Source organism: Arvicola amphibius, chromosome 7 (genome assembly GCF_903992535.2).
Source record: "Arvicola amphibius chromosome 7, mArvAmp1.2, whole genome shotgun sequence".
In the NCBI taxonomy this organism is placed as follows: Eukaryota; Metazoa; Chordata; class Mammalia; order Rodentia; family Cricetidae; genus Arvicola; species Arvicola amphibius.
The window spans coordinates 25,457,800-25,475,012 of record NC_052053.1 but is presented as its reverse complement, the minus strand read 5'-3'; the positions used below and the strand labels follow the sequence as shown (position 1 = coordinate 25,475,012).

General features: G+C 38.8%; 1 protein-coding gene across 1 annotated transcript in view; it reads left to right on the top strand.

The window, feature by feature from the left end:
• Positions 1–17,213, top strand: part of Gpd2 (glycerol-3-phosphate dehydrogenase 2) — a 137,540-nt gene that overhangs the window by 75,679 nt on the left and 44,648 nt on the right. The gene's annotated exons all lie outside the window — the stretch shown is intronic.

Below are 17,213 nucleotides of genomic sequence, written 5' to 3'. Positions count from 1 at the left end.
TTCTGTATGTACGTGCACAATATAACTTGTACATTTTTATTTGAGGAAACTGAACAATAAATTTCCGGATAGACCACAACCAACAGCAACAATACAAACCAGTACAATCAAAGCCATTCATTGATCTTCATTGGTCATTTTAAAGTGTGTTCAGGACTAGAAATTAATGTAACAACATTCATTTATAAGAAAACTAGCTGGACACAGGTGATGGTATGTGTTGAAAAGGTTTAGAAATTTCATTACACAGAGACATCTCAGACTCTGAGTCTCAGTGATTTCCCCCTTCTCCCGCTTTGTGGTCTTTATATCTGGTGTTAGATACAGAAATTCTTAGCACAAGGGAATGTTTTTTGGTTGTGTTGCTTTAGAATGTTTGATGCATATGTTTATATTATGTGATACTATATCTGCTTTTAAGGCCATCTTTCCTTTTCTTCTTCTTTTATCTCCCTCCCCCCCACCTTTTTGTTCCAGTGTCACTCTTCTGAACCAATTCAGCTGTCTGGCAGGCTTTTATATATAAATGCAGAATGTATATGTGCAAAAGGGGCAATAGGGACCAAACTTAAGAAAATGTCCTAGGAGCAACAATATAAGAAAAATGTTAAGGGTCTCAGACAAACATTAAAAGCTAGAAAATTAGCAGTTTGTCGGGCTTTTCAGCATCTGAGACACCACAGGGGAAGGCACTTAACTACTTTTTTGGTGCCCTTGACGCAACCTCCATGTTAAAGGACAACCTTCGCCGTGAATCTGCTTTCTCTGCAACACACCCTTAATATTAATCCATTGTAGTTTATTGGGTGATTACTGTAAAGAGGCTTCTGGCCCAGGAGGAGTAGGGATTCTGTAAATAGCATCCTGTCTATACTTGTGTGGAAATGCTTGTGGCCTTGTCCTTCTCTTACTTCTTCCTCCCACACAAACCCTTCCAAATTTGTACCCGTTGAAGAATATTAATGTCATATCTGGGCTCATGTCTGTCTTAGTTGGACTTTATTATGAATTATAGATTCTTGCTGTGGCGAATCCAGGGAAAATCTGTGTTTTATAAAGCAGAGGAAACATCCTATCAGAATTAAAGAGGAAAAGTTCCTCTAATTCAGAATAACTTGATCTTTATACTTGGTTAGAAGCTACAGAAATAGAAGTTGAGCAAAAATTATTGAAAATCCCTTTAGAATAATTTCAAATAGATGTCTCTCAATTGTACAATCTTATGTCTTGAATGGAAGAGGTGAAAAATAATTGCTCTGGCCACTTGAAATCAAATATTTGCCTTTTCACTTTGTCCTGAAATTATTCAGACTGTAATATGTGATATTTAAGGTGAGGCAAAACAAAAATATAAGAGGGCAGAATTATTCATTTGCTCTCACAGTTCCTGTTTTATCCACTGCGGAATGGTGAGCAGACTGTATCCCTGTGAAAAGGATACCAAGGCAAAGGGATTCAGTGCACAAACCACTTTCTCAGAGGTGGGGAAAGAAAACCCTAATCTTTGACTCAAAGCATATTGGAGAGAAAACAAATCTTCTTGAACCATGACAAAGCTGTATGTATACTTTACAAACGTTTCGTTACTGAATACTCTCTTGTTCACAAGTAACCATCATGTGGGCTCATGCACATGGCTCATTGGCTAAGAGCACTTACTTCAGAAGCATTAAAACCTAAGATCTCTAGCATTCAAGTACATAGCTAGGCACGGCCTTGTGTAGCTGTGATCCTGGGAGCCAGGAGAGGGCACGGGCAGAAACAGGACTGCTAGGGCTTGCCTGACCAGCAGCCTAGCCTTCCACCCTCCACCTCCCCCAGAAAAGAACAACAAATTAAGAAAAACCTACCAAGCTCCAGGCTCTATTAGAGCCCCTGTCTCAAGGGAATAATGTGAAGGCAACTGACAGAGATGCTGATGGCCTCTGCACAGACATACATGCCACACACACACACATGCAAAGAGAAAAATGAGGAACCATTGTGTTACAAGACCATAAGACAATTCAGTTATTTCAAAATGAATTCAGGCTTGAAGTAACTTTAAAAACCATGCTTACATTCATATGCAGTTACCTATTTTAACGTAAACAGAAACAGATTCTATAATTCCTACCTAAAGAGACTCTTGATCCTAATGAGAAGATCATGCATATTCATAAAAGGAAGTTTTCAATGATGTCAGAGTTGTATTAACTACGAACTCTCATTAGTAATACATCAACAGAGTTACATCAGCCACTGTGACTATGATGCCTTGGAAACATAGTGACCTGGACCAGTCGACTTTGTCATGAAGTTGGCCTAGGGGTTGATATAACCTTTAAGGTCTGTTCACTACTGAACTGTTAGAGCTTTAAGGCGTACATCTAGAGGTTCAAATATCAAAAGATTTTGTCCTTCTTTTATCCTTTTAATATTGAGACAGCGTCTCACTCTGTAATTCAGGCTAGTCTGGAACTCGTTCTGTAGACCAGGCTAGCCTTGATCTCGCAGAGATCCACCTGTTCCTGTCCCCTGAGGTCTTGCATTAAAGGTGTGCTCCTCCATACCTGGCTCAAAAGTTTTTAATTACTCAGAGCCATAGTTAGTCCTAAATACATTATGATAGCTACTGCATATGATTAAAGCGAAATAAATTTCTCCAAAAAAGTTTCTACGAGCAGTGGAATACATCTTTCTTGCATTTTACTTGCTTGTTTTTGTTTTCAGAGGCATGCTCTTCCTATGTGGTCCAGCATGGCCTTGACATCTTCTCCCTACTCCCTGCCTCCCCACTGCTGGCTTTGCAGGTGTGCTCCAGCACACATAACTCCCCACACTTCCTGATGTTCTCTTATGGGCATTTTTGGGTATGGCATAAGTATGACCCACTGTGATATTTCACTGTTAACTGTTAAAAGACAAACTGATACATATGGAGGAATAACTGCTATCTTTTTAAATGTAGGCAGAGTAAATGTCAAGTTCCTCAGTAAAATCCATATGAAATGAAGGATACAAGTCACATACCAGATTTTTCCTCCAGTTACAATTTCTTATATTCTTTATTGAAAATATGTAATTCATGCCCTAGCTTTCTCTCTGAACCATAGCCCCATGTCTCCTGAAGCTCCTAATCCTTAACTGCTAGAGATCTACTAGTTAGATCATCCTGGCTATAGTGTGTGCTCTATGAGTTCCCAGGTAGAAAGAGTGATGTCCAAGCCATTCTCTAAGAAAGCGGAAAAGGATTGAAAGCGTCTCTGCTTAGGTGCTTGGCAGTTTGTTAGGTTATATGACTTCTGCTGGGGCGTAGTTGGTCCTGAGGAGCTTATTTCCTCTTCTGTCAGCTTTAGTCCAGTCTTGTAGTTCCTCACAGTGGCGGCACATCCTGGTGATCTCCCAACACGGGAGACAGAGACAGCAGGATCAGGAATTCAAGATCATATTCCGCTACGTACTCAGTTCTAGGCCAGCCTGAGTTACATAAGACCTTGCCTTCTGTGTGTGTATGTGCTTTGAGACCAGTTCTCACTATGTAGCTCTGGCTGGCTTAGAACTCACAGAGATCTGCCTGTCTTGGCTCCGCAGTGCTGGGATTAAATGCACCACACCCAAGGCCATGCCTTCAAAATAAGAATACTAGTTCCTAGAGTGGATTCCTGTTGCCACTCGAGTTGGACTTTAGTTATCCAATCCTCTGCACAGAAAGAGATATAATTAAAAATCATTAAATATTTTAAAGTCATTAAATAACTCCATTAAACCTCTGTGAAATGAAATTGGGGAACAAAGTTATAGTTTACAATTTTTCCTTTCTGCCAGTCAAGACACTGACCGAGAAAGGTGTCTGTTCCTGTATACCTAACAATACTCATAAGTGCATCTTATGCACATATGAACATAGCAACCCGAGGAAACTGTTGGCTTTCCCAGTGTACATAAAAGGTGGTTGCAGCCATGTTTCGAAGGGGGAATTAAAGCCTATCGCTGACTAGAATATTCATTTCTATTCCAGTTTCAAACTCACAGCATACAAAGATGCATTCAGCTGGTGAGAGAGCAAAGCCAATTTAATCTCTGGCTCCCCTGAGGTAACTGTAGTTCACGGTCCTGCCCCCACTCCAACCTCGGCTATAATCCCTGGCTCCTGGAGGTAAAAATTCACTGAACTGAGGAAAATTCTGCAGCAGGATATAATGATCCAAAATGACAGGGACAATAATGACAATGAATTTCATGTCTCCCAGTCATGAGCTGAAGATGCTTGACTAGGCTGACGTATACAATTAAATTGTTACAGGTACAGCAGGAGATTGCAGTTAGCTGTGCGCTTTGGGGAAATTGTGCCTCTGGCAAAAGGCACATTGTGGCATCTAGCCTCTTTGTTAGGAACAGCCTATTACTCCTGTAGGCATGCACCGCGACTGTGCGTGTTAATAAAAGAAAGCCCAAGTTAAAGACAAGTCTTTTAAGGTGTTTATCTGCTTTGAAAGCTTAAAGGAAAATCAATTACTCAATACCTCAAAGGTGATTTTTTTCCTTCTTCTTCTTCTTCTTGTTTTTTTTTTTTTTTTAATGTTTCTTTTCTTTTATTATGTTTTCCCCCACCCCCTAATTGAGTTCCTGGAACACAAACGAAATCAAAATGTACGATGCTTGTAAGCAAAGAGGTTGAGCGTCTTGGCATTACCTACTTTAACACAGAGACACACTGACTTCTCCAGAGTGATGGAAATAGGCTGGCTAGATAACTGAACGTCGTTATTTATGAAAAAGGCCTATGGCCTGTTTTGAAGTTTGGCTTGCCTTTGCTGCTTAACACAGCTCTCAAAACTGGAATGTTGTCTCCCAGGTAGAGAGGTTGAGCCTCATTTACTGTGTTTTAGGAAGAACACGCTATAACTCCTTGGTTTTTTACAATCAAATTCTTTAAAAATTTCTACTTTTTTGTGATTTTAATGTGTATAGCTTATGAATACAGTGGTCTATGTATGTGATTTAGAAATAACCATAACAGTTCAGGCTATATACTAATATTCACTTTACTTTTGAGGTACTCAATTTTTCATTTTTTGGTCACTGGGGAACTAATCATTTTATTTTTTGATATCTTATTTATTTAAATGTTTTCAAGATAAATATATCAAGAGAAAAAATATTGAAATTTGAAAGGTGAACATTACCAGTTCTATAAGTGTTGATTATCGGGATAACTGGAAAGCAACCAAGGTATTGACAAGAGAGTTATTTTCTATGGCCACACTTCCCTGAATGCACCCTCATCTGGAGTGGAGGGATGTGTCACCTTGGGGACTCAGATTGTCAAAATTTGGTACAATACAATAAAAACTTGTGAATACTATTTGTATTGTAGTGTCTTAAGTGAAAAAAAAAACCCATCAAGTTCTATTTGCAAATAATCTCCATGGTTCTTACCATTTTCAGACTCTTATTATGTAAAGTTTAAAATTATGTGAATACTTACACATAGAATAGAATAGGGCATCCATATTCTATATGTAAGTAATAGAGCATACTAATACAGACTCTGGAATTTCCCACCAGGCCTAGAGTCCAGCATATTACCAGCACTGAAGCGGTCTGTGATTGTCCCACACGCTACCGTTCTTCCTGTTTCCTAGATATGGATCCGTCTTTTGTTTAGTATCTTAGGACACAGGTGTTTTTAAGGAAAATACTATTTAGTTTTGTTTTTAAATTTTGTGGAGTAATTATTCAGTGTGCTGTGAAAGGTGCCGCAAAGCCTTTGCAGAGCAGATGGATGCCCAGCGAGAAGTAGATCCGGGCACTGTCGTTGTCTATGACCCAGACCATCCTTACATATGCCCACCAGGAGAAACATACAGAGAGCTTCACCAAGTCACTGCATCTGAGTGACGAAATGGGAGTAAGGGAATTAGCCATCAAGACACAAGTGAATGATTTGTTTCAATTTACAAAGTGGAATTAATGCAGGATTGAAAGTGAACGGACTGTGAACCGAACCACGCGGAGGAGTCTCAGAAACAGGACGGTGCAGCTTGCTTGATGTTACCCTGGACAGCTGCTCAGCAAATTTACCGTAGTTTGAACCGCACACTGTGTGTATCAGTGAATTAAGCTATCACCATGGGCGGTGGTGGCACATGCTTTTAATCCCAGCACTTGGGTGACAGAGGAGGTCGTTCTCTATGAGTTGGAGGCCATCCTGGTCTATAGAGTGAGTTCTAGGATAGCCAGGGACTATACAGAGAAACCCTATCTCAGGGGAAAAGACAAACAAACAACAACAACAAAAACCCAAAACAAAACTAGTCTATGATAGCTAACTTATAGACTATTTTGAAGTTTAAATAAGCAAATAAATGGACAAAACTTTAGCGACAAGTCATTTTTCAAGTATTGCAATTGGTTCTATGGTTACCGTACCACATTTCTATTTTTTATTGAGAATGTTCTGAAGTGAGTGTTAGTTCTACAAGCATCCACTTGTGTATTTAAGTTTTCAAGATTTTCCCCAAAAAACATTTGCCAAACCTCTTTAGGGAAAAGCACTGTGCATATGAACATGTTCCAAATAAGAGATATTGTTTGTAATTTCAGGATTTAAAACAAGATGTTTTCAAAAAGCTTTTTAGAATTATTTTAGAATTATTTGCCGTTTGGATATCAATTTAGAGCATATTTGTTTTCTTAATATTTTGTCCATATACAATTTACACTTCTAAATTAACTGCATAGTTGTTAATCTTGATTTCCTACTGGCCTCCTCCCTGTTGCGTTTCTCTTGTTTTCAGTGGGTTACATAAATGAAGCTGACATCATTGCTCATATAGCAGGCATTTTTTTTCCCTTTGCCCTCAAATGCTGCCTTTTTGCCATTCAGTGTATCTGGATACCAACTCATGCTAAATGAAATTTGACATATCCCCCTAAGAAACAAAACTTATAAACTGTGGCTTCAAAGGAAACCTTAAATAAATAGGACACACTCTGTCCACCCAGGCTAACATCCAGCATATGCTTCAGCCTCCTGATGACGCGGCAGAGCAGCAGAGCCCCCAGGAAACTTGGCAATTGTTTATTGCTCACTTGGCAAGCATGTATTAAACACCAGGCTTTCATCCTCTTATAGTCGTGTAAACACAAACACACACACACACACACACACACACACACACACACACACACACACACGTAGACCCCATCAGGTGTAACATCCTGCGATAACAGTTAACCATATTGCACCTTGTATATAAAAGTTCAAAAACTGCTAAAGACTCAGTATGTATAAAGTTGCCTGAGTGGATAGATCTGGTGGCTTCAGGAGAAAGCTCTCTTCCTCTTCCACTCTTGCTCAATGGCCCTTGGAGAAGGGGAAAAAAAGGATCAAAGGCAAAAGCTATTATGTTATAAACCTATACATTTGCCCTCTCAGTTTGCTTATTCTTCCTAAAGTAAATATGGGACCTATTAACTAGTCACTGTATCTGCCATTAATATAAAATTATGAAACTATGGGCTTTGAGATAATTCACCACATATGTGGCAGATATTTTGTCCAACTCTTCGCCCTTATGACCAAGTGTTTTGCCTTTGTATAACAGTATGTTTTCTACGTGATTTTTGTAAGCTGAGATAGGATATTATGATCCACGTATTTCAGGAAGGAAGGGAGAATGTAGCTAAATATTTGGGTCAATGTTTTGGATACATGAAGTTGTGAAGGTATTGGTTAGTTGAAATAACATTACAGATGAAGATTATACTATAATGACTTCTATCTGCCATTGATACCTTCTTACCTTTCTCGTTGCTATGATAAAGCACATCACCAAAGGAACTGTAGGGGAAAAGGGGCTCGTTTTGGCTTACATTCTACAGGTATCTGTCGTAGACAGAAAGACATCAAAGGTAAGGAAAGTATTGGTGGCAGGGACAGGAAATTGACTAATCACAGAGAGTAAATGGGAGTGGGGGGTGGGCTATGAAAACTGGAGGCTTACCCCTCAGTGGCCCACTTCCTGCAGCGAGGCTCTCCTAAAGGGTCTGCAACTTGTCCAGGCAACACCAGCTGGGAACCAAGTGTTCAAATACTTGAGCCCATGGGGATCATTTCACATGCAAACCGCAATTAGTTCTTTAATTCATCGCACACTTAAAAACATGATGTACTGAAGCAATGGCTGCTTTTCGGAGGAACTAAATTTCATCGCAAGCACCCACATGGCAGCTCACAACTGTTGCTAACTCAGTCCCATTTTATTTTTGCTTTAGAGCACTATAGATACGTCTTCTTAAAATTATATTTTAAAATTACATAAAATACAAGGCTTAAGAGTTAAAGCCAATGATTATTCAAGAAGGGAGAGATTTTTCTTTGTTATTTCTTTCCTCTCAAAGTCAATAATTATTTTTCATGTGTGTGTGTACATGTGTGTATGTGTGCTCGTGTGTGTGTGTATGTACACGTGTGGTGCAGGTATGCATGTCCACATGCACGTGTGCAGGCCAGAGGAGGATTAAAGTGTCCTGCTCTGTTGCTGTCTGCCTAATTCTTCTGAGACAGGGTCTGTCACTGAACGGGTTGTAGAATGGTAGCCAGCAAATCCCAGTGATCCTCCTGTCTATTTGCTGCTATGTTGGAGTAACACATGGTCATGCCTGGCTTTTTAATGTGAGGGCTGTGGATTGAAACTCAGGTTTTCCTGCTTACATAGAAAAAGCTCTTACTTAACCACCTTCCCAAGCTTCTAATAATTAGTCTTAGAATTTTAATATATTCTTTAATTATGAATGATAGTGGAAGATACTCATTATCAGCCTCTGGCCTCTATACTCAAGTTCATACATGACTGTACTTGTACAGACACGTGTATACGTGCACCACACAATAGCCATGTGTACACAGTGTTGTATATGGATCAGTAAACCATACAGTTGAATTATTTTTCATTTGATAAATGAAAATGAATCTTGCTTCCTTTCTTCAGATGCCATAAAATGACACACCTACCAGGTTCATCACTATAGAAAACTTAAAATTAGTCTTTGAGTCTGAAATGCTATTATTATCATTATATAAAATATGCTCTGATTTGTTTAAATTTGCTAAAACCTAGTTCATATCATCTGCTTGTGCTGAATGCCAATCTCCTTAGTCAGACTCAATGCTCATGTTAATTATAGTCTTTTGAATAGATGGGCTGGTCTTACACTAATACATAAAATTATATACTTGTTGGAAAAATCTCATTTTGATATGGATCATATAATAGTACATTTAAAAATTTTTAGAGATAATGCTAATTAATTGTAGTTTGAGGTTAAGATTTGAAGATTCAGGAGGCTTCCTTCTTTTGTTTTAGAGACCTTGGGGAAAATACATGGTCAGGTATAGGCCGTGCTCAGAGTGCTGCATTTTGAAACTTAATGTAAATTAAGTTGTGTTCATCTCAAAGTACTCCTTCAGAAATACAGTATGGGACACATTTAAGAAGAAGGGAAGAAAGAAAGATTTGAAATTTAAATACACAAATAGAAGATAAAATACTGTAATAATTGATCATCAGGAAACTGTAAGGATTGGTGTTTAGTGAACTGATTTTTTTTTTTTTACTTTATCATACAGTTTAATGCCTAGTTACCTGTTGGTGGGGTTGGTAGGTGTTCAAGTTCTAACCACTTTTAATGTTAGTACTAGCAGCCTTTCTGGGTAATCCATTGTATTTGTCTAGGAAAATGCTTAGCAAAGGCAGAAAGGGGGTGGGATCCATACAATTTATTTTGGAGTTCTGCAGATGGTGGGCAGCAGCTGTCTTGGTGGAACAGAAAGTCAGACTAGTAATAAGCACTTGGCCTCCTACGGAACAGCAACAATAGCAAGAGTATTAGTTCAATTCCAAACCCCTAAACTGCAGTTGCAATTACCCTTCTACCAGCAAGTGCTAGACATGTAAGAGAAGCTGTGAAAGATGGGGCCAGTGTCACACTTCCTTGGTTAAAGGCTCTTGCCACCCAATGGTGACATAACTGGGTTTGATCCCTGGAACCCACATGATGGCAGAAGGGAGAACTGACTCCACAAAGTTGTGCTCTGACCTCCATACTCGAAATGTGGCATGTACCCTTTTTACCCAATAATAATAATAATAATAATAATAATAATAATAATAATAATGAAACTAAGTCTAAAATAAGTTGTGCAAAAGTCACTGAGACTTAGCCCTTGTGAATATAAGTAACACCCTGACAGATTATAGTCTACCGATTATACAAGATTTATTATTTCCAGATAACAATTTTCAAAGCAGTTTGATTAGTTACTCAGATCATACTTGACATTAATAAAATACTTGTTAGATTAGTCACAGAAAGCATGAGCTACATACCACCTACTTTTAAAAGCTCAACTTTGTTTACAAACGTGACTGTACAAGCAAACATGCTAGTTATATGAGATATGTATGTCTATTATGTAAAGCAAGATCATAGTCAACTATACACATATAAACATACTAGTTAAATGAAATATGTATGTCTCATGTAAAGCAAGATCATAAACATGACTGTACACATATAAACACACTAGCTATATGAAATAGGTGTGTCTGTTACATAAATCAAGATAATAAACATGACTGTATACATAAAACAATGCTGATTATATGAAATATGTGTGTCTGTTATCTAAAGCTAGATCATACTCATGACTGTACACATACAAACATACTAGTTAAATGAAATATGTATGTCTAGTATGTAAAGTAAGATTAATATTTTAAAAACATTTTCTAGTGTATTTTTCTCATTATATCTGTGGGTAAAATTTATATCATCACACTCTTTAAATATAAACAGAACAATTTTTTCACTCACTTAGGTCAAATTTTAGAGTAATAGAAGATGTCATTAAAAAAGCTAAGTATAAACATTATTAACGCAAGCATAATGAAATACATATACAATTTAGAGTAATATTTAAAGTAATATAAATACCTAGATGCAATTAAACACCTCACTCACTAAAGTCTAATTATTTTAATTTGCTGTTTAATTTAATCTTGGGCCCTGTCTGCTTCCTGCCCTACCCAAATGTGAACAGAATGAATTTATCCCATAAATTTTTATTTTGGCTTCTCCGTTCTCCATTTTGTTTCTATGGCTCTCAGTCCCACCAGCTCTTAACCACACCCATGTTGTAGCTGAAGGTCCCCTGTGCCAGGGCTCATCTATGAGCCAGCCACTCTGGCTCTGCTCACTCTGGAGAAGGTCTTTGACTGATGTATGCACTTTCTCCTGTAGAGAGACTGTATGCCCTTGTTAATGGTCTTTGAGCTCTGCCATGTTCACCATCATTTTTATGAATACTAAACATAAAATTTCAAGATATCAGGCATGGGGTGGGTTTATGACCCCAGAAAGTCTTGAGATTATTCATAGTTTAGGATTTGCCCTGAACAGTGCTATCTACAAAGAACACAAAATCAAGCTGGAAATTCTGGGTATAACCAATATCAACAAACAAGACCATTGAGTAGTAAGGGAAAGGTTCGGGAAAGAAGTGATTTCTATTGGCGTGTGTGACCTGTGTTTGATGAGGGATTCATACACTGTCGAGGAACCCACAGAGCCAGGCATTTGAACTAACTCACGATCCATAAAGCTACAGCTCTTTGTGTCAGGTGGAGAATCTGTCCCCTGGTAAAAAGGTAAGGCCTCTAGACACTGTTACCTCAGGTTTTCTCATTGATCCCCATCTTCTGCCAAAGGGAAAATTTTAAGGATTCAGGGATTAAAGGAAGGAATGCCAAGTGAGCAGGAAGCCAGGAGGGAGCCTCCCCTGCACTGGAGGCTGTAATCTCACTCACATTGCTTTCAAATTCCTTTGTGTCCAGAGTAGAGTGGGCATCTTCTAGAAAATTCTGTATCATCATATCCCAAAGATCACTTTGTGCAATTGCGCCGTTCTCTGTTATACATTTAGTTAATGGGAAGTCATACAAAGAAGAGTGAGTTTCACTCCCTTAGTGATGCATGGGCTGAGTGAGCTCTGGAGAAACGTTGACGGCCCTCAAAGCCTCATTTGGCTTTCGGGTCTCATGGGTCTGATGCTGAAGCCCCAGCGTTCCATGCTGCAGGGCTGCTAATTAGCGTGTGCCTCATTGTGTGGCTTTTTATTCTTTAAGAAATCTAACCTTGTCATCTGCACCTCAGGTTAGATGTTTTCGCCCCTAGTAGCCCAGCCCTTCAGAAGTTTATGGGAGCTAGAGAAACTCATTTTCATGTGACTATCACTAAACTTTCTGGTATGATTCTTGGGAAGAAGTTGATTGAATGCTGACATGGGATTCTGAATCCAGGAGTTTGTCCCTTGTGTCTACTTTACAATTGTATCATTGATGTATCTATGTGAATTCCAAAGTGAGTATGTATCAATACTATATTTTCTTTTAAAAAAATTCTTTCATTAAAATTTTATTGTAAAAATCTTGCTAAAATGAAATCACACACCCAAAATAACCATACTCAAAGTCTGTATGCATATCAAAGAATTTCTATATGGTTAGCATAGCCATAGTCAATATTTTCTAAGGTTTTTGTTGTTTAATTATGTGCTCTATTCTTCAATATTATTTTATTGTATTAATTTTGTAATATTGGGATGACTGTAATGGAAGCACATTTTGTTTTGTAACTTGAAACACTGTGTAGTTCATATTCCTTAGAAATGATAATATTCTTACTTTTTTATATGACTATCAGTTTTGTTTACGCTTGGTGCTGAAATCAAATCCAAGGCCTCAAGCATGCTAGGCCAGTGATCTACTAAGTAATACCCTTAGCTCTCAATTTTATTTCTTTCTAAAATATTTAGTTATAGTATTCTTTTCAGTAGTTGCATCTAGCATCATTTATCAGCCCAGCATTGTCCTAGGTGCTGGACCAAATAACAAAATGTTTCATCTTCTCTAAAGACTTCCTAACAAAGAGAAGCTGTAGAAAAGCATCTGAGGTCAGTACAGTAGTGCCTGAGATATGCCATGCTAGGTAGGTCTAGAAAAGCTTCCCTAAGTGTGCAGTACTTTGCTGAATTTTAAGAAAGACCAAGTCAAGGCATTTGGCGGGGTGCAGGGACATGTGAAAAGGAACATGTTAGCCAGTGGTATGTAGGCACAGGACACCTAAGAAGGCACAGGACACCTAAGAAGGCACAGGACACCTAAGAGGCCACTGTGTGGATCTGGAGAAGATGGTGAGCACAGTCACCAAGTAGCATGGAGGGCCTGGATCATGAAGCAGGTATTTCATTTGAATTGTGTTGTCAGTGGGGATCATGTGAAGAAAAGCAACATTTGGCAGGCCTGTAGGAAGCAAGCTTGAAGGCTAATATTCTAAAGACCCTAGTGCTGCTCTGAAGGAACTCTTGTGTGGAGAGAGAAGGGGAAAGGATGGGGTGAGGAGGTGGAAGTCCCGGTCCAGTGTGCACCACTTTGCTTTCATTTCCTTCAGAACTCCCAGTATCCACTACTTAGGTTTTTGCTTTTTGTTGGTTGTTGTCTTTGTGCTTTGACTCTATATTTGTAAGTCTATGCTTTCTGGTTTCTTGTTAAATCTACAGCAGGAGAATGAATGAATGAATAAAGTAATCTCAAGTGTTTCTAAGTTCTGTTTTAAGAATAATCTAGATCTTTAAAACTTCAATAAGGAAAAAAAAAATCTGTGATTGCCCAACTGGTTTATGTCAGCATTTTGGAAAGCATAGTAGTCTTTAGAGCAGTATTAGTGATGTAAACCCCCTGGAGTCTTAAGAATGCCTGGTGCATGCTAATTTTGTACTTATCCAGGTGGAAGAAGGAGAGGAATAGCCAAAGCTATAGATAGAACAAAGGCATGTCAATTGCAACCTGGTCGCAGTTTGGGCCCAACTCTCCTCACCAATCCCATACCGTGACATTGGTAGTTTATTTATTTATTTTTAACCTGTATCATATTAAGATCTAACTTTGACAAATTGCAATTTGATTTATAGTCTGTGCTTTTGGCTTGTGCTTTAATGGCATTAGCCAACTCTAGACACAGAATGAATTCATTATGTACCTTATGTATGTAAGTAGTAATACTTCCTTTTAATGAACATACGGTCACATCAAAGTGCTGTCGAGAGTGTTTCACAAAAGCATCTTTGTGCAGTGCTCCTCAGAAGTTTGTCGAAGACTAATATGCTGTATTTTAAGTTGCATTTTAATGGTGTAATATATTATAATTTTGCTCTCTCCTTAAGGTGAATAGCCTAGTATCGTCTGTTGAGTCTTGATTCTTAGGCTTACATTTTTAATTAGAATTCAACATTTTGACATATAAATTTTATTTGTGACCAGATGAATTAAGAGTCCACAAAGTAAATTGACTTTGAATCTGTAAACTGAGCTTTTGTTGCCGACAAAGAATAGATAGGTCAATCTTTTTCATATTCCCTGTCGATGAGAAATTCACAGAACCTACTTATGCAGCCCTTTGGGGCAACTCTAAGCCTTGACAATGTCAGTTAACAAGGCTCTTCTTCTAAACATTTGTTTCATTTTCTCTTTATTTATATGTAAGTGTGTGTGTGTGTGTGTGTGTGTGTGTCTGCAGAAGACAGAAGAAATCATCAGAGTCCAATTGGCTTGCAGAAGATTGTAAGCCACAGGATGTGGGTGCTGGGAACGAAGCTTGTGTCCTCTGCAAGAGTAGCCAGCACTATTGGCCATGAAATCATCTCTCTAGTCCCATGAACAAAGTTCTCATCTTAAAGTGTGGGAACATTTTGACATTTGAAGACAAGGCTCTTAAGGCCGGATGGTAGGGAAGTGCATTAATCACTAGATGGGTTTAATGTCCATCCGGGCTCTGAGCAGCCTTCCATGGTGAGGAGCCTTGAGTGACAGCCACCTGTTCTAGCTGACACAGCAACTTTGTGTCCACCCTGCTTCCCATCAGTATACAGCTCTGGTCAGGACAGTGGTCTTTTCAGTGGAATCAAAGGCATGATGGTAATCAACTTTCTTCCACAGGAGGGGGTCTGTGTAAGGCACACCAGGTAATCCTTTGTGGTAGTGAGAAGCCAGTCTTCTCACTAAGGAAGTGAGAGGAAGACTAGGCAGGATGTTCAGGCTCTGCAAGAACAGGGAGGGCTTGGAGGCCAGAAGACTTGTGTTTGGTATTTATTTATAGTGAACTGGATTGTAGCTGTAGGAACCACTAGACCCCTGTGGTCTGAGGTAAACAACAGTTTGTGGCAGGTGATAGCTTTGGACAGGCGGGGGCTCCAAGTAAACTGTCAGGTGTGGTGAAGGTTGACTGTGGAGCCTGCCCGTTGAAGGATGCCAAGAATGACAACAGGACAGGGTGACCTGGACTGTCTTAGGGACTAATAGGATTGTTCTGTCACGATAACCAGCATTTCTAGAGAGACCTTGAGAATTGCTAGGGACCTGGGCAAGAAGCCCTACACACAGAAAGAAACACAATATTAGATTCTTTTTACTTTTTGTTGTAAAATGAAAGCGGAAACATTGGTGAGCGTGGTATAGCCCAGATTTGTGCTTAAAACTTGAGAGTGAACTAACATGTTTTTATTTCAATGAGGAGTTGTATAATATCTTATATTTGTAACTTATTTTTTTAATTGTAGTGTTTAGAAGCCTAAGGTGCTAGTTTGGGGGTACTATATACACATATATATATATATTTTAACTTGAGTCTCATTACATATTACTACTTCATAGGTGAAGGGAACATCATTTCATCATTTTTAACATTAACTGAAACTTTTTTTTGAAAGACCTATTGGATTTTTTTTTCTTTTTGAGACAGGGTTCTGCTAGGTAACCTCTGCCAGTCTGAAATTTCTACTCCTGCTGTCTCAGCTTCCAGGAAATAGGGTTATAGGCTTGTGCCACTATTTTAAGCAAGAACTGTTCATGGTATTGTTTTATTGTAATTTATGTAATAGTTATCTAAAAAAAACAGCTTATTTATTGAATCATTTCATTTGTAACCTCAGATAATTATCGAGTGTAAATTCCAAGCTGTAGATTATTGGAAGCGTTTTTCTCCAGTCCACGGAAATATTGATTACATATGTAGCTATTGCCCCCCTTCCACTATCCCAAAGGGGGACGTTCTATATTACATGTTTATTTTATTTTCATCACCGTATTTGTTTTCATCTATGGCTATGGCATTTAGCACATTATTTGATGTATAGTTACAATATTGATAGCCTTTCCTTGTTAACTGTGTTGTACATAAACACCATGTCTTTTTGTCTGGAAGACAATTCAGATATTCTGTTACTCGCAGGGAGTGAAATTAGACTGAATTTTATAGTATTTTCATCTCTGCACCGTGTTTGCCTGAGCATGAGTATTGGTAGAGGCCCAGGATACCCGATTGTTCATTTCCCTCCGGTGATCCGGCTATGCTAAGTTGATTGGCATTAGAACAACTCAGTCTGTAAATTGATTACTTTGAACAAACCAGACAAATAGGAAACAAAGCCTCAATACCTCCCTGCTTGCTAGCAATTGTGGTCCTAGCCAGAGAGATCAACTCTTGCGTGGTGCTGGGGCATAGAGTTCTTCCCCTTCTTCATTCTGCCAAGAAGCTAAACATCCCATGAACTCAGTGACTTGGGTTGCTGTTCAAAAAGGAAGTTCAGAAATAACACGTATGATATTAATCAAATTAAGATAAGGATTTTGTCAGTAAAGGTTCAGACAGTGCTAGGATGTAGTTGAGTTGATAGTTTTTGTTTATTTGGACTTTTTTCCCCCAGCATACACAAAGCCCTGGTTTCATCCCAGAACCCTGTAAACTGGTCGGTAGCACACCTCTATAATCCTAGCACTTGGGAGGTAGAGGCAGAATATTTTTCATTTGAACGTTATGTAAAAGGAGAGATAAGATCAATTTACTAGAAGGCAATCTTTGTTGAAAAAAATTAACTACCACAGTCATGTGTTCCCAATTTGGTCATTTCAGAGGCTTAGTCAATGGGCAGAGAAGTTGCTGTCAGCTGCAGTTACAGATGAGAAAGCCGACCTTGGGAGACTCTGAGCCTGGTGGTCGTGGGCAGGGTCCCTACAGGTGTGGCCAGTTTTCAGGCCCGCCCTCCCTAGAGGACATCAGCTCTTCCTAAACAGGCTTTTCTGATAATCTGGACCCTTGGCCCTGGTCAGAAT